We start from the raw sequence: 27,009 nt of genomic DNA on the forward strand, positions 1-27,009 counted from the left end.
CAGCGGTGAAATGTGAACCTGCACGCTGTTCAACTTTCGCTAAGAGTCGCAGGCAAAACCTTCATAAAATGCACTGCAAAGGTTAAGGTCAGCATTTTTGAAATGGTATGGCTAAGAAACATTTTTATGCAATTGTTTGCGATGCATCTTTATGTGAGCAGAAGCTGCTGAGCCTAGCACTGCAAGTGTCTGGCTGCACGAGATTACTGCCAGGGTCTCGCTCTCAATATGGGAACCAGGCCTTAGGGTAAAAAGCATCACAACTGAAATTGAACTCGAATATTTGACTCTGTAGGCAGGCACACTACTAATTGCACTGCTCTATCATCTTGCAACAAGTTAGAATAAATGTGTGCATATTTATTACACCTGATGATCTTTCACAGCATACTCGACTGCCAGTGAAGAAGTATGTATGTTTTGAGATAATAAAGAAAGTTTTTACGATAATTGACATGAAAAATGAAAAATAAAATTAGGCAGTCCCATAGTTATGATCACCACTGTATGCCCGTCTGCAAGCCTTCTATCAAAGCATGTGCTCAGTTCGACTTTGTAGAAAGGTGGCGACACGGCAGTAGCCAATCAGAGTTCAGTTTCGCTAATTCTTATATCACTAGTGCTTTATTAGGCAACTGTGAAACAACTACTATAAATTTATCAGCGCTCAAACCAAACAAGTTTCCTCATTTTGATTAATATAATTAGGAATAATATAATTAATTAATATAATATATATTAATACTATTTTGGCTAACTATTGAGTTTTATTACTTTTATAACATGAATAATTGTTCAATCTGTTCTTTCATCACAATTATACTTAAGAAAAAGCCTATCAGGATTTTCTGTGTTCTTGTTAATAGTTGACAAGTTTTTGGGATGCAGTGACAACCCTTTCAGTGAACTTTCAACTACGTTTGATGAAAATGTGACGATTTTGTTGGGGATTTCAAGTGGTATGTCGATTATTGCCTGGCGACTGTGATTGACATTGGCTGTCAGGTGGTTGTCAATAGCTGGCAAGTGATAGTTGAAGGCTTTTTAGACCGTTGTTGATGTCTGCTAAATGATTCGCCAATGATGTATTGGATTGGCGATGGCTGTCAGATGTGTCAAGTGAAAGTGGTGGCTGCATGTTCCTCACATGATTCTATGACAGACAGGGAATGTTGCAGGTAGAGAACTTTTCAATAAGCGCACGTGGAAAAGATTTGTTTGTGAATACGTCTCTCACCATAGCCAACCAAAGGAGGTATGGTCTCGTTGGGCCCAATGGGCATGGGAAGACAACTCTATTCAACCACATGGCCCAGCGTAAACTGAATACTCCACCTAACATCGATATCTTGCTCGGTGAACAAGGTGAGTTTTTGTTTACTGTTTTCCTTCAGAACAGCAAATCGGAAAAATAAACTGGGCTTCATCACAAGCTCATAATTTTGTCACTTTTTATAAAGTTTCAATGTGTTTGGATTTAAAAAGATTGTTGCACAAACTACGGCTCTGTGATCTTGGTTGGTCTGAGTCCAATGGCAAGGAAATCACTGGAGACATCCCAGTTGCAGAGAGCAATTTAAGTCTGTATGTCTTTCTGTATGTCCAGCTATGGCTATTAAAATCTTTTACTATATACATTATACCCCCTTGTTCCGATTTCACACGCTGAATATCGTCTTAATTGAAACACTTTCATCTCTATGAAACACGATGCGTTTTCGTGAACTTCTATTTCCGCTTCTTGTAAGGTTCAATTACTAAATCAGCAAAGGTATTATCTCGATTAGGAATAGCCTATACATTCTCTCTCCGTTCGGTCAGACAAAGACAGTACGATATCTCATTTTTACATTTTACCAGCATCGAGAGGTACCAGTATTGGCATATTCAAAGTTTTGATGGATAGATTCTGCTGGAACACTAACATTGTTTATACAAACACTTATATGCACGAATTATTATTATTAATTCAACATATTCAGGATTTTTTTTCAGTTTGTATTAATTGTATCATTACCAAATCATTTTTATTGTAATCCCAGCAAAACAGACTTAATTTAGCTATTACTTACTAATTATTTCACATTTACATTTAAACACTTTTATAGTTGTTTTATTTTGTTTCTTAATTTATTTGATGGTTGCGCGTCACAACAATTTTGTCTCACACAGTACCTATACTGTTCGTAGAGGTAAAGGCAGACGATACACCCGCTATACTCGCTGTCCTAAATGCTGACAAGAAGTGTCTGGAGTAGCTAGAGCTAGAGAAGAAGTTGTCTGCTGACTTGGAAAATAGGAAGGCTGACACGGGCACCCGTCTTAAGGAGGTGAGAATATTCCTACTGCTCCTGAGATTGGTAAAATGAATGATATAGGCACTTTTGGAAGCATATCAATATCTATGTGTGTAATCATATTGGCTTGGAATATGTATAGATACATCCTTGCTTACTAATAGATCTGATTGCATTGATTGACATCTCTTGTTTTCATAGAAGATAACTAAACTACTGTGACCAAGTATCATCATTAACTTGATTGGCTTTATCGCGTTTTGTTGCTTATCTGAGCTCATCAGGGAATCTCCTACCTCCCGACAGTGTGTATTTTATCTCCTGTTCAATGTGGAGTTGTCTACTCTTTAAAACTTGGGCTTGTTTCATTATGGTTAAAGATAAACTTACACTAAATTCTAGTAGTTCTTATCAGAGAATATCAGTATCTTCTATCATTTGTGATTGTTTATGATGTTTGAGGTGATCCGACTCCCAGGATATTTCAAGATTAAAATCTTCATAAATTGATCACAATTAAAACACTCAGATTGAAGCAAGTGTGATAATGGCATCTATAGTTGCTAAGAGACAGAATAGAGCCAACTTTAACACAATAGCTGATATTAATAAAGAGAAAGACGGTCAACTGAGCGACTAGTGATGTCATTTCAGCATGTATTTTTCTCCTTGACATTTTAACCACGATCTTTACTTGAGTTTAACCTTGAAACATCGTGGTAGTCAAATTTCTTCAAATGTCAAAAAAAATCGCAGTTAATAGAACAACACTGATAATTTTTGATGAAAACTAGTACCACAATTTATATGTAAAGATATATTTAAGTTTTTTTTAAATGTACAATTATATTTATATATAAAGATATATTTGTATTTAAATATTTGTTTGTATATAAATATATATAAACATATTTGTGTATAAATATATATGTATTTGTATATTTAACTTTATATTTCAAATATATAATTATATTTATAAGTATATATTTATAAATATATATGTAAATAAATGTTCTATCTTTCGGTTTTATCTCGAGTCCATTAAAAATTGAGGTTGACAAACTATTTCTCCTTGTGTGTACTATAAGGTGGTATATGATTGTGTTAAAATGTTGTGAATTAAAGTAGAGACCGCAACTACATCTGATTGTATTTGTTAGGTATCTGAGGAAATGAAAGCTATCAGAGTACATTCAGTGGAACCTAAGGCTAGACGTATCTTAGCCGGTCTCGGTTTCACCAAGGAGATGCAGGAGAGACCGACCAAACACTTCGGGAGGATGAGAGTTTTTCTTGCAAGGTCTGTTCTCTAGGACTATAGAAGTCAGAATATTGGTCTATTGTGGTGCATGCATAGGAGGGTTATCACCTCGTTATTATATCGTAAGATGACTATTTATTTGTTCTTTATACTTTTATAATTACTAATACCTTGGCAATACGGGAGGCTGTGAGAAATTGTAAGGTGTAATAACTAATTGCACAATTATTCCATAGTGTGGAAAGCAATCAATTGGCACAGGTGGAGGAGTGACAATCTATGAACTTAAAAGGTGTGAGTTCGAATCCTCTTTAAAGCGATCTTTTTTACTTGTTTTCTGCTAAGAGAATGGATATTAGGTGGAAGATTGTTAAATTAATTAAATAAATGTAGATATATATTATATGTTAATCAATTGGCAATCATTTCATTTCAATTAAAAATGCTTTTCAAATTATGCCATACAACAATAAAGCTGAAGCAGCTGATCAAAGAATAACAATCATTACAGCATTTTAGCGTAATTTCTGAACTTCTTTGATCAGTGATTGCGGAACTGCCACCATGATAAAATGCAGAACTCACTAAAGTATCCCCTCTTTGATGATGGTTTGGAAAAACACACATAATTATGTAATACACAGTCATTAAGCAACTAAGACTGATTTGTTTGTAGAAGAAAACAAAATACTTGCCATAGATTGCATCACCAACAATTGTTACATGCAAGATTCAAAATAAAACGCTTTGAAATCCGCATTAAAATGTTGTATAGAATAAAATTTACACATTTTTCAGAGCCTTGTTCCTTCAGCCGACCTTCTTGCTGCTCGATGAACCAACCAATCACCTCCATCTGAATGCTGTCATATGGCTAGACAATTACCTTCAGAATTGGAAAAAGACCTTTCTGATTGTCTCCTACGACCAGTCTTTCCTCGACAATGTCTGCACTGACATTATTCACCTTGACATGCAAAAGCTCTCTTTCTACAAGGGCAACTATGGTGAGTACCTGCATTATATTAGGAACCTAGGTTATATTTAGGTTTCTCAGGGGTAATTTTAGTTGAACAGTTGTTATGGTTGGTGGAATTTACTTAATTAATGCCGCGTGATTCGGGGAGTGCGTTTCATTGATGCCGCGTGATTGGTGTAGTTCTCTTCATCGATGTATGTGTATGGATGTATTGCGATCGCTTCACGATATATGTGGTTGTTTAGCATCATTATTAGTATATATTTGGTTGTGTAGCATTATTATTAGGATATATTTGGTTGTGTAGCATTATTATTAGGATATATGTGGTCGTTTAGCATTATTATTAGAATATATTTGGTTGTTTGGCAGTATTATTAGGATATATGCGATTGTTTAGGATTATTATTAGGATGTATGTGGTTGTTTACCATTAATATTAGGATATATGTGGTTGTTTAGCATTATTATTATTATGTATTTGGTTGTGTAACACTATTATGTGGATATATTCGGTTGTTCAGCATTATTATTAGGATATATGTGGTTGTTTAGCATCATTAGGATATATGTGGTTGTTTAGCATTATTATTAGAATATATTTGGTTGTTTAGCATTATTATTAGAGTATATTTGGTTGTTTAGCATTATTATTAGGATATATTTGGTTGTGTAGCATTATTATTAGGATATATGTGGTTGTTTAGCACTATTATTTGGATATATTCGGTTGTTCAATATTATTATTAGGATATATGTGGTTGTTTAGCATCATTAGGATATACAGTCAAACATGGATAACTCGTCCACGGATAGCTCGAAAAAATGGTTAATTCGAACATTTTTTTTGGTCCGTTCCCACGTAATGATAAATTGCTATAGATAACTCGAACTCAACACTGTTAATTCGAACTGTTTTTTTGCCCAACAGCTACCGAAACGGTTGTTTTCGCTTTAGAAAATCACTTTATTCAAAGCCATAGAGGTAAACTTCATCTTTTCGTAATTCATAAGCGTCGTTATTACCACCATCGGCAAAATATTTCTGTCAACGACTTTTCTAAAAGTTTGTTGAAATTTGATTTATACAGCGATACGATGAATAGCACTGGCTAGCTGGGTCACGCGCGCAAGAATTTTCACCACGCACATACAAAACAAAAATCGCATGTTGTTTTGTATGTGCGTGGCGAAAATCCTTGAGTGCGTGACTCGGCTAGCCCGTGATGAATAGTTTTCCGACGTTAATTCCGTGTTGAATCAACGTCGGAATGTTGAATGTTTAAAACGTCTTAAAAAATGTTGTAATTAAACGTATACGTTGTCTGAGCTACAAAAAAACTATTCATCGTTTGACCTAAACACAGAATACGTGTGTACATTCAATAAGTATCTATTAAAAAAGCGTGAGTGATATAGAATGTACCGTAAAACCTCGTAAAACTTCTAATTGAATTGCCTCGGAGTGTTGCTCTTAACGAATCCCAGGTAAAGTAAAGTAATCTGCATAAACTTCAAGAAAAAACGGCAAAATTGATCGTGGGTAAAACCCCAAAAGAAAAAAATGTCTTTTCTTTTGAGCATTTCAAAAACGATCAAGTTTTGCCAATGTCAATCTGAAAAACGTCCTGGCAATAACATCACCTCAAACAACAAACCACTCTCAAGTGATAGAAAAATCTCTATACTTTTTCATGAAAGCGTTTTAAACTTTACATTAGAAGCATTTAATTTGAAACAAGCCATTTGTGCTTTTGATTTATATTATAGTTTGTATATGTACATGTATTTACTAATAAATAAGTAAATATATGGACTTGTGACAGTGCTCTGATAACTTGAATGCTCTGATAATTCGAACACTTTTGCTCGGTCCCTTGAAGTTCGAGTTATCCATGTTTGACTGTATGTGGTTGTTCAGCATTATTATTAGGAGATATTTGGTTGTTTAGCATTCATATTACGATATATTTGGTTGTTTAGCATTCTCATTACGATATATTTGGTTGTTTAGCATTATTATTAGGATATATTTGGTTGTTTAGCATTATTATTAGGATATATTTGGTTGTTTAGCATTATCATTAGGATATATTTGGTTGTGTAGCATTATCATTAGGATACATTTGGTTGTTTAGCATTCTCATTACGATATATTTGGTTGTTTAGCATTATTATTAGGATATATTTGGTTGTTTAGCATTATTATTAGGATATATTTGGTTGTTTAGCATTATTATTAGGATATATTTGGTTGTGTAGCATTATTATTAGGATACATTTGGTTGTTTAGCATTCTCATTACGATATATTTGGTTGTTTAGCATTATTATTAGGATATATTTGGTTGTTTAGCATTATTATTAGGATATATGTGGTTGTTTAGCTTTATTATTAGGATATATTTGGTTGTTTAGCATTATTATTAGGATATATTTGGTTGTGTAGCATTATTATTAGGATACATTTGGTTGTTTAGCATTATTATTAGGATATATTTGGTTGTTTAGCATTATTATTAGGATATATTTGGTGGTTTAGCATTATTATTAGAATATATGTGGTTGTTTAGCATTATTATTAGGATATATGCGATTGTTTAGGATTATTATTAGGATGTATGTGGTTGTTTACCATTAATATTAGGATATATGTGGTTGTTTAGCATTATTATTATTATGTATTTGGTTGTGTAACACTATTATGTGGATATATTCGGTTGTTCAGCATTATTATTAGGATATATGTGGTTGTTTAGCATCATTAGGATATATGTGGTTGTTTAGCATTATTATTAGAATATATTTGGTTGTTTAGCATTATTATTAGAGTATATTTGGTTGTTTAGCATTATTATTAGGATATATTTGGTTGTGTAGCATTATTATTAGGATATATGTGGTTGTTTAGCACTATTATTTGGATATATTCGGTTGTTCAATATTATTATTAGGATATATGTGGTTGTTTAGCATCATTAGGATATACAGTCAAACATGGATAACTCGTCCACGGATAGCTCGAAAAAATGGTTAATTCGAACATTTCCTTTGGTCCGTTCCCACGTAATGATAAATTGCTATAGATAACTCGAACTCAACACTGTTAATTCGAACTGTTTTTTTGCCCAACAGCTACCGAAACGGTTGTTTTCGCTTTAGAAAATCACTTTATTCAAAGCCATAGAGGTAAACTTCATCTTTTCGTAATTCATAAGCGTCGTTATTACCACCATCGGCAAAATATTTCTGTCAACGACTTTTCTAAAAGTTTGTTGAAATTTGATTTATACAGCGATACGATGAATAGCACGGGCTAGCTGGGTCACGCGCGCAAGAATTTTCACCACGCACATACAAAACAAAAATCGCATGTTGTTTTGTATGTGCGTGGCGAAAATCCTTGAGTGCGTGACTCGGCTAGCCCGTGATGAATAGTTTTCCGACGTTAATTCCGTGTTGAATCAACGTCGGAATGTTGAATGTTTAAAACGTCTTAAAAAATGTTGTAATTAAACGTATACGTTGTCTGAGCTACAAAAAAACTATTCATCGTTTGACCTAAACACAGAATACGTGTGTACATTCAATAAGTATCTATTAAAAAAGCGTGAGTGATATAGAATGTACCGTAAAACCTCGTAAAACTTCTAATTGAATTGCCTCGGAGTGTTGCTCTTAACGAATCCCAGGTAAAGTAAAGTAATCTGCATAAACTTCAAGAAAAAACGGCAAAATTGATCGTGGGTAAAACCCCAAAAGAAAAAAATGTCTTTTCTTTTGAGCATTTCAAAAACGATCAAGTTTTGCCAATGTCAATCTGAAAAACGTCCTGGCAATAACATCACCTCAAACAACAAACCACTCTCAAGTGATAGAAAAATCTCTATACTTTTTCATGAAAGCGTTTTAAACTTTACATTAGAAGCATTTAATTTGAAACAAGCCATTTGTGCTTTTGATTTATATTATAGTTTGTATATGTACATGTATTTACTAATAAATAAGTAAATATATGGACTTGTGACAGTGCTCTGATAACTTGAATGCTCTGATAATTCGAACACTTTTGCTCGGTCCCTTGAAGTTCGAGTTATCCATGTTTGACTGTATGTGGTTGTTCAGCATTATTATTAGGAGATATTTGGTTGTTTAGCATTCATATTACGATATATTTGGTTGTTTAGCATTCTCATTACGATATATTTGGTTGTTTAGCATTATTATTAGGATATATTTGGTTGTTTAGCATTATTATTAGGATATATTTGGTTGTTTAGCATTATCATTAGGATATATTTGGTTGTGTAGCATTATCATTAGGATACATTTGGTTGTTTAGCATTCTCATTACGATATATTTGGTTGTTTAGCATTATTATTAGGATATATTTGGTTGTTTAGCATTATTATTAGGATATATTTGGTTGTTTAGCATTATTATTAGGATATATTTGGTTGTGTAGCATTATTATTAGGATACATTTGGTTGTTTAGCATTCTCATTACGATATATTTGGTTGTTTAGCATTATTATTAGGATATATTTGGTTGTTTAGCATTATTATTAGGATATATGTGGTTGTTTAGCTTTATTATTAGGATATATTTGGTTGTTTAGCATTATTATTAGGATATATTTGGTTGTGTAGCATTATTATTAGGATACATTTGGTTGTTTAGCATTATTATTAGGATATATTTGGTTGTTTAGCATTATTATTAGGATATATTTGGTGGTTTAGCATTATTATTAGAATATATGTGGTTGTTTAGCATTATTATTAGGATATATTTGGTTGTTTAGCATTATTATTAGGATATATTTGGTTGTGTAGCATTATTATTAGGATACATTTGGTTGTTTAGCATTCTTATTACGATATGTTTGGTTGTTTAGCATTCTCATTAGGATATATTTGGTTGTTTAGCATTATTATTAGGATATATTTGGTTGTTTAGCATTATTATTAGAATATATGTGGTTGTTTAGCATTATTATTAGTATATATTTGGTTGCGTAGCATTATTATTAGGATATATTTGGTTGTGTAGCATTATTATTAGGATATATGCAATGGTTTAGCATTATTATTATGATGTATTTGGTTGTTTAGCATTATTATTAGGATATATTTGGCTGTGTAGCATAATTATTTGGATATGTTTGGTTGTTTAGCTTTATTATTAGGATATATTTGGTTGTTTAGCATTAGTATTAGGATACATTTGGTTGTTTAGCATTCTCATTACGATATATTTGGTTGTTTAGCATTATTATTAGGATATATTTGGTTGTTTAGCATTATTATTAGGATATATTTGGTTGTTTAGCATTATCATTAGGATATATTTGGTTGTGTAGCATTATCATTAGGATACATTTGGTTGTTTAGCATTCTCATTACGATATATTTGGTTGTTTAGCATTATTATTAGGATATATTTGGTTGTTTAGCATTATTATTAGGATATATTTGGTTGTTTAGCATTATTATTAGGATATATTTGGTTGTGTAGCATTATTATTAGGATACATATGGTTGTTTAGCATTCTCATTACGATATATTTGGTTGTTTAGCATTATTATTAGGATATATTTGGTTGTTTAGCATTATTATTAGGATATATGTGGTTGTTTAGCATTATTATTAGGATATATTTGGTTGTTTAGCATTATTATTAGGATATATTTGGTTGTGTAGCATTATTATTAGGATACATTTGGTTGTTTAGCATTCTCATTACGATATATTTGGTTGTTTAGCATTATTATTAGGATATATTTGGTGGTTTAGCATTCTCATTACGATATATTTGGTTGTTTAGCATTATTATTAGGATATATTTGGTTGTTTAGCATTATTATTAGGATATATGTGGTTGTTTAGCTTTATTATTAGGATATATTTGGTTGTTTAGCATTATTATTAGGATATATTTGGTTGTGTAGCATTATTATTAGGATACATTTGGTTGTTTAGCATTATTATTAGGATATATTTGGTTGTTTAGCATTATTATTAGGATATATTTGGTGGTTTAGCATTATTATTAGAATATATGTGGTTGTTTAGCATTATTATTAGGATATATTTGGTTGTTTAGCATTATTATTAGGATATATTTGGTTGTGTAGCATTATTATTAGGATACATTTGGTTGTTTAGCATTCTTATTACGATATGTTTGGTTGTTTAGCATTCTCATTAGGATATATTTGGTTGTTTAGCATTATTATTAGGATATATTTGGTTGTTTAGCATTATTATTAGAATATATGTGGTTGTTTAGCATTATTATTAGTATATATTTGGTTGCGTAGCATTATTATTAGGATATATTTGGTTGTGTAGCATTATTATTAGGATATATGCAATGGTTTAGCATTATTATTATGATGTATTTGGTTGTTTAGCATTATTATTAGGATATATTTGGCTGTGTAGCATAATTATTTGGATATGTTTGGTTGTTTAGCTTTATTATTAGGATATATTTGGTTGTTTAGCATTAGTATTAGGATACATTTGGTTGTTTAGCATTCTCATTACGATATATTTGGTTGTTTAGCATTATTATTAGGATATATTTGGTTGTTTAGCATTATTATTAGGATATATTTGGTTGTTTAGCATTATCATTAGGATATATTTGGTTGTGTAGCATTATCATTAGGATACATTTGGTTGTTTAGCATTCTCATTACGATATATTTGGTTGTTTAGCATTATTATTAGGATATATTTGGTTGTTTAGCATTATTATTAGGATATATTTGGTTGTTTAGCATTATTATTAGGATATATTTGGTTGTGTAGCATTATTATTAGGATACATATGGTTGTTTAGCATTCTCATTACGATATATTTGGTTGTTTAGCATTATTATTAGGATATATTTGGTTGTTTAGCATTATTATTAGGATATATGTGGTTGTTTAGCATTATTATTAGGATATATTTGGTTGTTTAGCATTATTATTAGGATATATTTGGTTGTGTAGCATTATTATTAGGATACATTTGGTTGTTTAGCATTCTCATTACGATATATTTGGTTGTTTAGCATTATTATTAGGATATATTTGGTGGTTTAGCATTATTATTAGGATATATGTGGTTGTTTAGCATTATTATTAGGATATATTTGGTTGTTTAGCATTATTAATAGGATATATTTGGTTGTGTAGCATTATTATTAGGATACATTTGGTTGTTTAGCATTCTTATTAGGATATATTTGGTTGTTTAGCATTATTATTAGGATATATTTGGTTGTTTAACATTATTATTATTAGGATATATGTGGTTGTTTAGCATTATTATTAGAATCTATGTGGTTGTTTAGCATTACTATTAGGATATATTTGGTTGTTTAGCATTATTATTACGATATGTTTGGTTGTTTAGCATTCTTATTACGATATGTTTGGTTGTTTAGCTTTATTATTAGGATATATGTGGTTGTTTCGCTTTGTTATTAGGATATATTTGGTTGTTTAGCATTATTAATAGGATATATTTGGTTGTGTAGCATTATTATTAGGATACATTTGGTTGTTTAGCATTCTTATTAGGATATATTTGGTTGTTTAGCATTATTATTAGGATACATTTGGTTGTTTAGCATTATTATTAGTATATATTTGGTTGTTTAGCATTATTATTAGGATACATTTGGTTGTTTAGCATTATTATTAGTATATATTTGGTTGTGTAGCATTATTATTAGGATATATTTGGTTGTGTTGCATTATTATTAGGATATATGCGATGGTTTAGCATTATTAATAGGATATATTTGGTTGTGTAGCATTATTATTAGGATACATTTGGTTGTTTAGCATTCTTATTAGGATATATTTGGTTGTTTAGCATTATTATTAGGATACATTTGGTTGTTTAGCATTATTATTAGTATATATTTGGTTGTGTAGCATTATTATTAGGATATATTTGGTTGTGTTGCATTATTATTAGGATATATGCGATGGTTTAGCATTATTATTATGATGTATTTGGTTGTTTAGCATTATTATTAGGATATATTTGGCTGTGTAGCATAATTATTTGGATATGTTTGGTTGTTTAGCTTTATTATTAGGATATATTTGGTTGTTTAGCATTAGTATTAGGATACATTTGGTTGTTTAGCATTATTATTAGGATTTACGTGGTTGTTTCGCTTTATTATTAGGATTTATTTGGTTGTGTAGCATTATTATTAGGATATATTTGGTTGTGTAGCATTATTATTAGGATATATGCGATTGTTTAGCATTATTATTATGATGTATTTGGTTGTTTAGCATTATTATTAGGATATATTTGGTTGTTTAGCATTATTATTTGGATATATTTGGTTGTTTAGCATTATTATTAGGATATATGTGGTTGTTTTGCTTTGTTATTAGGATATATGTGGTTGTTTCGCTTTGTTATTAGGATATATTTGGTGGTTTAGCATTATTATTAGGATATATGTGGTTGTTTAGCATTATTATTAGGATATATTTGGTTGTTTAGCATTATTATTAGGATACATTTGGTTGTTTAGCATTCTTATTAGGATATATTTGGTTGTTTAGCATTATTATTAGGATACATTTGGTTGTTTAGCATTATTATTAGTATATATTTGGTTGTGTAGCATTATTATTAGGATATATTTGGTTGTGTTGCATTATTATTAGGATATATGCGATGGTTTAGCATTATTATTATGATGTATTTGGTTGTTTAGCATTATTATTAGGATATATTTGGCTGTGTAGCATAATTATTTGGATATGTTTGGTTGTTTAGCTTTATTATTAGGATATATTTGGTTGTTTAGCATTAGTATTAGGATACATTTGGTTGTTTAGCATTATTATTAGGATTTACGTGGTTGTTTCGCTTTATTATTAGGATTTATTTGGTTGTGTAGCATTATTATTAGGATATATTTGGTTGTGTAGCATTATTATTAGGATATATGCGATTGTTTAGCATTATTATTATGATGTATTTGGTTGTTTAGCATTATTATTAGGATATATTTGGTTGTTTAGCATTATTATTTGGATATATTTGGTTGTTTAGCATTATTATTAGGATATATGTGGTTGTTTTGCTTTGTTATTAGGATGTATTTAGTTGTTTAGCATTATTATTAGGATATATTTGGTTGTTTAGCATTGTTATTAGGATATATTTGGTTGTTTAGCATTGTTATTAGGATATATTTGGTTGTTTAGCATTAGTATTAGGATACATTTGGTTGTTTAGCATTATTATTAGGATATATTTGGTTGTTTAGCATTATTATTAGGATATATTTGGTTGTTTAACATTATTATTATTAGGATATATGTGGTTGTTTAGCATTATTATTAGAATCTATGTGGTTGTTTAGCATTACTATTAGGATATATTTGGTTGTTTAGCATTATTATTACGATATGTTTGGTTGTTTAGCATTCTTATTACGATATGTTTGGTTGTTTAGCTTTATTATTAGGATATATGTGGTTGTTTCGCTTTGTTATTAGGATGTATTTAGTTGTTTAGCATTATTATTAGGATATATTTGGTTGTTTAGCATTGTTATTAGGATATATTTGGTTGTTTAGCATTATTATTAGGATATATGTGGTTGTTTAGCGTTACTATTAGGAGATGTTTGGTTGTTTAGCATTATTATTATGATGCATTTGGTTGTTTAGCAATGTTATTAGGATATATTTGGTTGTTTAGCATTATTATTAGGATATATTTGGTTGTTTAACATTATTATTATTAGGATATATGTGGTTGTTTAGCATTATTATTAGGATGTATGTGATTGTTTAGCATTACTATTAGGATATATTTGGTTGTTTAGCATTATTATTAGGATATATTTGGTTGTTTAGCATTATTATTATTAGGATATATTTGGTTGTTTAGCATTATTATTATGATGTATTTGGTTGTTTAGCATTATTATTAGGATATATTTGGCTGTGTAGCATAATTATTTGGATATGTTTGGTTGTTTAGCTTTATTATTAGGATATATTTGGTTGTTTAGCATTAGTATTAGGATACATTTGGTTGTTTAGCATTATTATTAGGATTTACGTGGTTGTTTCGCTTTATTATTAGGATTTATTTAGTTGTTTAGCATTATTATTAGGATATATTCGGTTGCTCTGCATTATTATTAGGATATATGTGGTTGTGTAGCATTATTATTAGGATATATTTGGTTGCGTAGCATTATTATTAGGATATGTGTGGTTGTGTAGCGTCATTCAAGAAGATGTTCAAACAGAAGAGGAAGGAGCAGATAAAGGATTATGAAAAGCAGGAGAAAAGACTGAGAGAATTGAAGGCGAGTGGGAAATCTTCAAAGGATGCTTTAAGTTGTCTTTCCTCTGTTTGCCAGAGGATTTTATCTTCGTTAGGAAGAGGGTTGAAAGTGCTGCCACTGATGAAACAGATCTTAGGGAATTCGGTTCCATTCCACAGTAGACCTCTTGAGATGCTGTCTTTAGACTGTTAAATTTGCTATAACTGGAACTACTTTTATAGACTTGCTGTCACTGGCAGCGGAGTCGGGCTGCTGATCTGTCCTGGCGATTCTATAAGGCTACATTCAGGTTGCTATGTTTATCATACAGGATTGACAGTTTCAACAACTCTTTATTTTGGAATTGGGTAGCACATCCATAAATTTGGAGTTGTCCTCCAACTGCCATATTTTAATGATGTGTGACAGGCATTTTAATTACTCTATCTGTGGCTTATGCATGAATCCAAAGTTGCAGCATACACCCTACGCCTTTTTCATAAGGCATACGTTGTACTGTTGTACTTTAAAAACAATAAAATATTTTTAAGATATCATCACACATGCGCATATACAGGGACCCTAACTGGCTCGACTTTTACGTATCTTTGTGATTTTCAATCAAGGCTGAAACTTCCGGAGTGTTCTTAAAGCTGTGAGGGATACGCAAGATGTAAACACAAGATACCCAGATCAGTGTCTCTCAAACAACAGTTTGGGGTTCAATTGGTTTCACCTAAGATTGTCTCTCCAACTGAAGCCTGGTTCCCATATACGTCGCTAAGCACCGTGGACAGCACCGCAGGCTATAAGCGGTGAATTGGGAACCTACGCGCCGAGGATCGACGGTAGTTGCCGGCGGCATTGAAATAGTTTAGCGCTGTTCAAATTTCGCCAAAGGCCGCAGGCAAAACCTTCCCGAAATGCATGTACGGGTGAAGGTCACCGTTATAGAAATGGCATGGCGAGTGAACATTTTTTTGATTACACAGTTATGTTTAGCGATGCAGCTTATATGTGAACAGATGCCGTCGAGCCTAACTTTGCAAACGTTTTGTTGCGCAAGTTACCGCCGGAGTATTGCAACCGATATGCGGATATGGGAACCAGGCTTTAGGTGACAATAGAGTTTTACAAAATAACTATGCGGAAAGAATGCTTATGCGGAAAGATGCTTTCCACTGTAACAGATAAACAGAAACCACTAGCATAAAAAGAAACTGCTTACGAAACATTTTAAATACTGATTTTGTAAATTAAATCTGTTCAAACCATTTTGCTATAGTATTGTTTCAGAGGCAGCCTGATGGTTTAAAACTCCTGGCCTCCAAACACAGGTTAGGGTTCAACTCCTAAAAAGGCCACTGACAGTGACAGGAATGTCATCAAACATTAAATTACTCTCTATCATAGGCATGTCTCCAGTCATTGAGGTTCCCTTGACACTAGACTCAGACATGTACAGCCAAGATCTCAGAGACATTGTTTGTACAATAATACTTTTATAAACACTCATAGCCTCTGCTAGCAGTAGGCTAAGCAGACGTCATATCTGATCTTTGAGGGGTTGCTTTCCCAAACATGCATACTTTCTTACATGACATGAAGCAATGGAATCATTTAAACAAATACATTGTATAAAATTCAACTGATCGAGATTGTGGAAATTGTGTCATACATATAATAGAAACGTTTTTAATATGTAGTAAAAATATATACTTTTTGTTTTGTTGTTCTTCGGTATAAACTAGAATGCAGCTGTCATGATCAGTTTATCACTTTATCCTCATGGCTTTCATCTTTATGTTGCTAGTGAGATTATATTTGTCAATATTTATAAGTAGCCAACTGGAAGAAGCTTTGTCGTCTTCATCACTCAAAAGTCAATCTTAGTCGCAAATAGCTTGTGTTGAATATTAATAAAATTGGACTGAGGTTGTCATGCTTGCCTATTTCAGCCAATCACACATGCGTCAGTTTTATCACGTCAGATGACCTCAAAGATTTTAAAAGGAAGTAATTACAGGATTTAATGTTGATGGGTTCAACGGATATAGAACGAACGAACGGCTCTGTTATTGACTAGATCATGTCTTGCAATCAACCAGTAGCTCGCTGTCGATGAATTGGACAGCAGCAAGCTAAAATCGCACCCCTATAGTCTCACTTTTATTAGGGAATGTTTAAACTAACTTAACTTGCTCTTTATTGCTTTTTGTCTTTGATTTTTAATTTTCAAAAACTATTTTTTCTAGAGATTTTAAACCTTCAAAGTTAGAAATTTGAGTTTTGTTATAAGTGTTTGCTGAAATTCTCCGTCGTATGTTTGAAAGTTCGTAGAGGTTTGACTTAACTATAAAGATGGGCTTACTTGACACTTTTCAGGCTGCTATATGGTAGCTTTGATTCCTTCTGTTACAGAAGAAGGAGGAGGAGGCGGAGCCAACAGCTTAGCTCATCTGAAAAGAGCTAAAGAAAATGAAGAAACGGAAGCTATTTGAGGAGCAGTTGGATGCTCTGAAGGCTGAGGACCGGTTTACCCTCTCACAGGCCGATAAGTCGAGCAAGTCATGTAATCTCCTTGACAATGCCCTTGACATTAAGGTTAGACTCCACTGCTCCTCAGTCACATTTAACCACAGTGGTGATCGTCATTCTCGAACCTCTTATAGTAAACATGTTATTTGTTAATAATTCATAGTTTGTTAAATATTTATTTGATGAATTATGTGATTATGTGCATAAATGGAAATTTAAGGATGTTCTACTCATGAATCTTTGCTATAATAAGACCCGTGTCCGAAGGCATGGTTGGATGTTTAAAAAAATTCCATTGCACAAGATTCACATTGGGATATTCGGATTAACAGCCGAGCACGCTGCCACTCACCCCAATCAACCCCCTCTCAGCATTTAAGAATACTTGTGCACATAGTTATTACACATGAAAATCTCTCACAGCTCACGAGACCACCAGAGTTGTAGTCTCTTATTAAATATCTACTGATATTTGCCTCCTTAGCCTGGTTTTGGTGTAACTTGGCAGTATCTGTGCATTACTACCAATTCATTAAAAAATAAGTTTATATTTATCCACAAAATTGGCCAAATGTTAGCATGGTTGTTGAGCATGCATAAATATGCAGCTTTATGAGAGTAAATTAGTGGCTTTTGGGTAAGAGTAGTGTCTTGATATTTAGTTGCCAAGCCTTTATTGGTAATTACAGGAAAAGATAAAATGTGTGCCCAATAAATATATTACATTTTTTGAGAATATTCAGTGGCATACAGAGTGGCTGCAAAACTTGCTTTTCACATCTTTACTGCAGTGCAAACTGTGTGTATCCATCTGTCTAAAGCATGGCTAAGAGGTAAAGCACGGTTCCCGTGTACGCTACAAACGCCGGTGACATCACTGCCAGGCTATCAGCTGTGAAATGTGAACTTACACACTGTTCAACTTTCGCTAAGAGTCACAGGCAAAACCTTCACGAAATGCACTGCAAAGGTTAAGGTCAGCATTTTTGAAATGGTATGGCTAAGAAACATTTTTATGCAATTATTTGCGATGCATCTTTATGTGAACAGAAGCCGCTGACCCTAGCACTGCAAGTGTCTGGCTGCACGAGATTACTGCAGGGTCTCGCTCTCGATATGGGAACCAGGCCTAAGGGTAAAAAGCATCACAACTGAAATTGAACTCGAATATTTGACTGTAGGCAGGCACACTACTAATTGCACTGCTCTATCATATTGCAACAAGTTAGAATAAATGTGTGCATATTTATTACACCTGATGATCTTTCACGGCATACTCGACTGCCAGTGGAGAAGTATGTATGTTTTGAGATAATAAAGAAAGTTTTTACGATAATTGACATGAAAAATGAAAAATAAAATTAGGCAGTCCCATAGTTATGATCACCACTGTATGCCCGTCTGCAAGCCTTCTATCAAAGTATGTGCTCAGTTCGAGTTTGTAGAAAGGTGGCGACACGGCAGTAGCCAATCAGAGTTCAGTTTCGCTAATTCTTATATCACTAGTGCTTTATTAGGCAACTGTGAAACAACTACTATAAATTTATCAGCGCTCAAACCAAACAAGTTTCCTCATTTTGATTAATATAATTAGGAATAATATAATTAATTAATATAATATATATTAATATATATTAATACTATTTTGGCTAACTATTGAGTTTTATTACTTTTATAACATGAATAATTGTTCAATCTGTTCTTTCATCACAATTATACTTAAGAAAAAGCCTATCAGGATTTTCTGTGTTCTTGTTAATAGTTGACAAGTTTTTGGGATGCAGTGACAACCCTTTCAGTGAACTTTCAACTACGTTTGATGACAATGTGACGATTTTGTTGGGGATTTCAAGTGGTTGTCGATTATTGCCTGGCGACTGTGATTGACATTGGCTGTCAGGTGGTTGTCAATAGCTGGCAAGTGATAGTTGAAGGCTTTTTAGACCGTTGTTGATGTCTGCTAAATGATTCGCCAATGATGTATTGGATTGGCGATGGCTGTCAGATGTGTCAAGTGAAAGTGGTGGCTGCATGTTCCTCACATGATTCTATGACAGACAGGGAATGTTGCAGGTAGAGAACTTTTCAATAAGCGCACGTGGAAAAGACTTGTTTGTGAATACGTCTCTCACCATAGCCAACCAAAGGAGGTATGGTCTCGTTGGGCCCAATGGGCATGGGAAGACAACTCTATTCAACCACATGGCCCAGCGTAAACTGAATACTCCATCTAACATCGATATCTTGCTCGGTGAACAAGGTGAGTTTTTGTTAACTGTTTTCCTTCAGAACAGCAAATCGGAAAAATAAACTGGGCTTCATCACAAGCTCATAATTTTGTCACTTTTTATAAAGTTTCAATGTGTTTGGATTTAAAAAGATTGTTGCACAAACTACGGCTCTGTGATCTTGGTTGGTCTGAGTCCAATGGCAAGGAAATCACTGGAGACATCCCAGTTGCAGAGAGCAATTTAAGTCTGTATGTCTTTCTGTATGTCCAGCTATGGCTATTAAAATCTTTTACTATATACTTTATACCCCCTTTTTCCGATTTCACACGCTGAATATCGTCTTAATTGAAACACTTTCATCTCTATGAAACACGATGCGTTTTCGTGAACTTCTATTTCCGCTTCTTGTAAGGTTCAATTACTAAATCAGCAAATGTATTATCTCGAGTAGGAATAGCCTATACATTCTCTCTCCGTTTGGTCAGACAAAGACAGTCCGATATCTCATTTTTACATTTTACCAGCATCGAGAAGTACCAGTATTGGCATATTCAAAGTTTTGATGGATAGATTCTGCTGGAACACTAACATTGTTTATACACACACTTATATGCACGAATTATTATTATTAATTCAACATATTCAGGATTTTTTTTTCAGTTTGTATTAATTGTATCATTACCAAATCATTTTTATTGTAATCCCAGCAAAACAGACTTAATTAAGCTATTACTTACTAATTATTTCACATTTACATTTTAACACTTCTCCAGTTGTTTTATTTTGTTTCTTAATTTATTTGATGGTTGCGTGTCACAGCAATTTTGTCTCACACTGTACCTATACTGTTCATAGAGGTAAAGGCAGACGATACACCCGCTATACTCGCTGTCCTAAATGCTGACAAGAAGTGTCTGGAGTAGCTAGAGCTAGAGAAGAAGTTGTCTGCTGACTTGGAAAATAGGAAGGCTGACACGGGCACTCGTCATAAGGAGGTGAGAATATCCCTCAACTGTTCCTGAGGCTGGGAGAATGAATGATATAGGCACTTTTGGAGGCATTTTAATATCTATGTGTGAAATTATAGGCATAAAATATGTATAGCTACATCTTTGCTTACTAATAGACCTGATTGCATAGATTGATAGCTCTTGTTTTCATAGAAGGTAACTAAACTACCGTGACCAAGTATCATCGTTAACTTGATTGGCTTTATCACGTTTTGTTGCTTATCTGAGCTCATCAGGGAATCTCCTACCTCCCGACAGTGTGTATTTGATCTCCTGTTCAATGTGGAGTTGTTTACTCTTTAAAACTTGGGCTTGTTTCATTATGGTTAAAGATAAACTTACACTAAATTATAGTAGTTCTTATCAGAGAATATCAGTATCTTCTATCATTTGTGATTGTTTATGATGTTTGAGGTGATCCGACTCCCAGAATATTTCAAGATTAAAATCTTCATAAATTGATCACAATTAAAACACTCAGATTGAAGCAAGTGTGATAATGGCATCTATAGTTGCTAAGAGACAGAATAGAGCCAACTTTAACACAATAGCTGATATTAATAAAGAGAAAGACGGTCAACTGAGCGACTAGTGATGTCATTTCAGCATGTATTTTTCTCCTTGACATTTTAACCACGATCTTTACTTGAGTTTAACCTTGAAGCATTGTGGTAGTCAAATTTCTTCAAATGTCAAAAAAAATCGCAGTTAATAGAACAACACTGATAATTTTTGATGAAAACTAGTACCACAATTTATATCTATATATATATATATATGTAAAGATATATTTAAGTTTTTTTTAAATGTACAATTATATTTATATATAAAGATATATTTGTATTTAAATATTTGTTTGTATATAAATATATATAAACATATTTGTGTATAAATATATATGTATTTATATATTTAACTTTATATTTAAATATATAATTATATTTATAAGTATATATTTATAAATATATATGTAAATAAATGTTCTATCTTCCGGTTTTATCTCGAGTCCATTAAAAATTGAGGTTGACAAACTATTTCTCCTTGTGTGTACTATAAGGTGGTATATGATTGTGTTAGAATGTTGTGAATTAAAGTAGAGACCGCAACTACATCTGATTGTATTTGTTAGGTATCTGAGGAAATGAAAGCTATCAGAGTACATTCAGCGGAACCTAAGGCTAGGCGTATCTTAGCCGGTCTCGGTTTCACCAAGGAGATGCAGGAGAGACCGACCAAACACTTCGGGAGGATGAGAGTTTTTCTTGCAAGGTCTGTCCTCTAGGACTATAGAAGTCAGAATATCGGTCTATTGTGGTGCATGCATAGGAGGGTTATCACCTCGTTATTATATCGTAAGATGACTATTTATTTGTTCATTTATACTTTTATAATTACTAATACCTTGGCAATACAGGAGGCTGTGAGAAATTGAAAGGTGTAATAACTAATTGCACAATTATTCCATAGTGTGGAAAGCAATCAATTGGCACAGGTGGAGGAGTGACAATCTATGAACTTAAAAGGTGTGAGTTCGAATCCTCTTTAAAGCGATCTTTTTTACTTGTTTTCTGCTAAGAGAACGGATATCAGGTGGAAGATTGTTCAAGCAGCTGATCATACAATGACAAACATGACAGCAATTCAGCGTAGTTTCCGAACTTCTTTGATTGCTTCTTGCGGAACTGCCACCATGATAAAATGTAGAACTCACAAAGATACCCAATATTTGATGATGGTTTTGAAAAGCACACATAATTATGTAATACACAGTCATTAAGCTACTAAAACTGATTTGTTTTTATAAGAGACAATATACTTGCCATAGATTGCATCACCAACAAGTGTTACATGCAAGATTCAAAATAAAACACTTTGAAATCCGCATTAAAATGTTGTATAGAATAAAATTTACACATTTTTCAGAGCCTTGTTCCTTCAGCCGACCTTCTTGCTGCTCGATGAACCGACCAATCACCTCCATCTGAATGCTGTCATATGGCTAGACAATTACCTTCAGAATTGGAAAAAGACCTTTCTGATTGTCTCCTACGACCAGTCTTTCCTCGACAATGTCTGCACTGACATTATTCACCTTGACATTCAAAAGCTCTTTTTCTACAAGGGCAACTATGGTGAGTACGTGCATTATATTAGGAACCTAGGTTATATTTAGGTTTCTCAGGGGTAATTTTAGTTGAACAGTTGTTATGGTTGGTGGAATTTACTTAATTAATGCCGCGTGATTCGGGGAGTGCGTTTCATTGATGCCGCGTGATTGGTGTAGTTCTCTTCATCGATGTATGTGTATGGATGTATTGCGATCGCTTCACGATATATGTGGTTGTTTAGCATCATTATTAGTATATGTTTGGTCGTGTAGCATTATTATTAGGATATATTTGGTTGTGTAGCATTATTATTAGGATACATTTGGTTGTTTAGCATTCTCATTACGATATATTTGGTTGTTTAGCATTATTATTAGGATATATTTGGTTGTTTAGCATTATTATTAGGATATATTTGGTTGTTTAGCATTATTATTAGGATATATTTGGTTGTTTAGCATTATTATTAGGATATATGTGGTTGTTTAGCATTATTATTAGGATATATTTGGTTGTTTAGCATTATTATTAGGATATATTTGGTTGTGTAGCATTATTATTAGGATACATTTGGTTGTTTAGCATTCTCATTACGATATATTTGGTTGTTTAGCATTATTATTAGGATATATTTGGTTGTTTAGCATTATTATTAGGATATATGTGGTTGTTTAGCATTATTATTAGGATATATTTGGTTGTTTAGCATTATTATTAGGATATATTTGGTTGTGTAGCATTATTATTAGGATACATTTGGTTGTTTAGCATTCTTATTACGATATGTTTGGTTGTTTAGCATTATTATTAGTATATATTTGGTTGTGTAGCATTATTATTAGGATATATTTGGTTGTGTAGCATTATTATTAGGATATATGCGATTGTTTAGCATTATTATTATGATGTATTTGGTTGTTTAGCATTATTATTAGGATATATTTGGTTGTTTAGCATTATTATTTGGATATATTTGGTTGTTTAGCATTATTATTAGGATATATGTGGTTGTTTCGCTTTGTTATTAGGATGTATTTAGTTGTTTAGCATTATTATTAGGATATATTTGGTTGTTTAGCATTGTTATTAGGATATATTCGGTTGTTTAGCATTGTTATTAGGATATATTTGGTTGTTTAACATTAGTATTAGGATACATTTGGTTGTTTAGCATTATTATTAGGATGTAATGTGGTTGTTTAGCATTACTATTAGGATATATTTGGTTGTTTAGCATTACTATTACGATATGTTTGGTTGTTTAGCATTATTATTAGGATATATGTGGTTGTTCCGCTTTGTTATTAGGATGTATTTAGTTGTTTAGCATTATTATTAGGATATATTTGGTTGTTTAGCATTGTTATTAGGATATATTTGGTTGTTTAGCATTATTATTAGGATATATGTGGTTGTTTAGCATTACTATTAGGAGATGTTTGGTTGTTTAGCATTATTATTATGATGCATTTGGTTGTTTAGCATTGTTATTAGGATATATTTGGTTGTTTAGCATTATTATTTGGATATATTTGGTTGTTTAGCATTAGTATTAGGATACATTTGGTTGTTTAGCATTATTATTAGGATATATTTGGTTGTTTAGCATTATTATTAGGATATATTTGGTTGTTTAACATTATTATTATTATTAGAATATATGTGGTTGTTTAGCATTATTATTAGGATGTATGTGGTTGTTTAGCATTACTATTAGGATATATTTGGTTGTTTAGCATTATTATTAGGATGTATTTGGTTGTTTAGCATTATTATTATTAGGATATATTTGGTTGTTTAGCATTATTATTATGATGTATTTGGTTGTTTAGCATTATTATTAGGATATATTTGGCTGTGTAGCATAATTATTTGGATGTTTAGTTGTTTAGCTTTATTATTAGGATATATTTGGTTGTTTAGCATTAGTATTAGGATACATTTGGTTGTTTAGCATTATTATTAGGATTTACGTGGTTGTTTCGCTTTATTATTAGGATGTATTTAGTTGTTTAGCATTATTATTAGGATATATTCGGTTGCTCTGCATTATTATTAGGATATATGTGGTTGTGTAGCATTATTATTAGGATATATTTGGTTGCGTAGCATTATTATTAGGATATGTGTGGTTGTGAAGCGTCATTCAAGAAGATGTTCAAACAGAAGAGGAAGGAGCAGATAAAGGATTATGAAAAGCAGGAGAAAAGACTGAGAGAATTGAAGGCGAGTGGGAAATCTTCAAAGGATGCTGTAAGTTGTCTTTCCTCTGTTTGCCAGAGGATTTTATCTTCGTTAGGAAGAGGGTTGAAAGTGCTGCCACTGATGAAACAGATCTTAGGGAATTCGGTTCCATTCCACAGTAGACCTCGTGAGATGCTCTCTTTAGACTGTTAAATTTGCTATAACTGGAACTACTTTTATAGACTTGCTGTCACTGGCAGCGGAGTCGGGCTGCTGATCTGTCCTGGCGATTCTATAAGGCTACATTCAGGTTGCTATGCTTATCATACAGGATTGACAGTTTCAACTACTCTTTATTGCGGAATGGGGTAGCACATCCATAAATTTGGAGTTGTCCTCCAACTGCCATATTTTAATGATGTGCGACATGCATTTTAATTACTCTATCAGTGGCTTATGCATGAATCCAAAGTTGCAGCATACACTCTACGCCTTTTTCATAAGGCATACATTGTACTGTTGTACTTTAAAAACAATAAAATATTTTTAAGATATCATCACACATGCGCATATACAGGGACCCTAACTGGCTCGACTTTTACATATCTTTGTGATTTTCAATCAAGGCTGAAACTTCCGGAGTGTTCTTAAAGTTGTGAGGGATACGCAAGATGTAAACACAAGATACCCAGATCAGTGTCTCTCAAACAACAGTTTGGGGTTCAATTGGTTTCAATTGGTTTCACGGTAGTTGCCGGCGGCATTGAAATAGTTTAGCGCTGTTCAAATTTCGCCAAAGGCCGCAGGCAAAACCTTCCCGAAATGCATGTACGGGTGAAGGTCACCGTTATAGAAATGGCATGGCGAGTGAACATTTTTTGATTACACAGTTATGTTTAGCGATGCAGCTTATATGTGAACAGATGCCGTCGAGCCTAACTTTGCAAACGTTTTGTTGCGCAAGTTACAGCCGGAGTATTGCAACCGATATGCGGATATGGGAACCAGGCTTTAGGTGACAATAGAGTTTTACAAAATAACTAAGCTTATGTGGAAAGATGCTTTCCACTGTAACAGATAAACAGAAACACCTAGCATAAAAAGAAACTGCTTACGAAACATTTTAAATACTGATTTTGTAAATTAAATCTGTTCAAACCATTTTTGCTATAGTATTGTTTCAGAGGCAGCCTGATGGTTTAAAACTCCTGGCCTCCAAACACAGGTTAGGGTTCAACTCCTAAAAAGGCCACTGACAGTGACAGGAATGTCATCAAACATTAAATTACTCTCTACCATAGGCATGTCTCCAGTCATTGAGGTTCCCTTGACACTAGACTCAGACATGTACAGCCAAGATCTCAGAGACATTGTTTGTACAATAATACTTTTATAAACACTCATAGCCTCTGCTAGCAGTAGGCTAAGCAGACGTCATATCTGATCTTTGAGGGGTTGCTTTCCCAAACATGCATACTTTCTTACATGACATGAAGCAATGGAATCATTTAAACAAATACATTGTATAAAATTCAACTGATCGAGATCGTGGAAATTGTGTCATACATATAATAGAAACGTTTTTAATATGTATTAAAAATATACACTTTTTGTTTTGTTGTTCTTCGGTATAAACTAGAATGCAGCTGTCATGATCAGTTTATCACTTTATCCTCATGGCGTTCATCTTTATGTTGCTACTGAGATTATATTTGTCAATATTTATAAGTAGCCAACTGGGAGAAGCTTTGTCGTCTTCATCACTCAAAAGTCAATCTTAGTCGCAAATAGCTTGCGTTGAAAATTAATAAAATTGGACTGAGGTTGTCATGCTTGCCTATTTCAGCCAATCACACATGCGTCAGTTTTATCACGTCAGATGACCTCAAAGATTTTAAAAGGAAGTAATTACAGGATTTAATGTTGATGGGTTCAACGGATATAGAACGAACGAACGGCTCTGTGATTGACTAGATCATGTCTTGCAATCGACTAGTAGCTCGCTGTCGATGAATTGGACAGCAGCAAGCTAAAATGGCACCCCTATAGTCTCACTTTTATTAGGGAATGTTTAAACTAACTT

At 32.7% G+C, this 27,009-nt stretch overlaps 2 pseudogenes; one reads left to right on the top strand and one right to left on the bottom strand.

Annotated features, from left to right (window-relative positions):
* LOC137398130 (ATP-binding cassette sub-family F member 1-like) overlaps window positions 1-27,009 on the bottom strand; it is a 743,032-nt pseudogene that overhangs the window by 570,759 nt on the left and 145,264 nt on the right.
* Window positions 1-27,009, top strand: part of LOC137398766 (ATP-binding cassette sub-family F member 1-like) — a 28,228-nt pseudogene that overhangs the window by 960 nt on the left and 259 nt on the right.

This window comes from Watersipora subatra, chromosome 6 (genome assembly GCF_963576615.1).
Source record: "Watersipora subatra chromosome 6, tzWatSuba1.1, whole genome shotgun sequence".
In the NCBI taxonomy this organism is placed as follows: Eukaryota; Metazoa; Bryozoa; class Gymnolaemata; order Cheilostomatida; family Watersiporidae; genus Watersipora; species Watersipora subatra.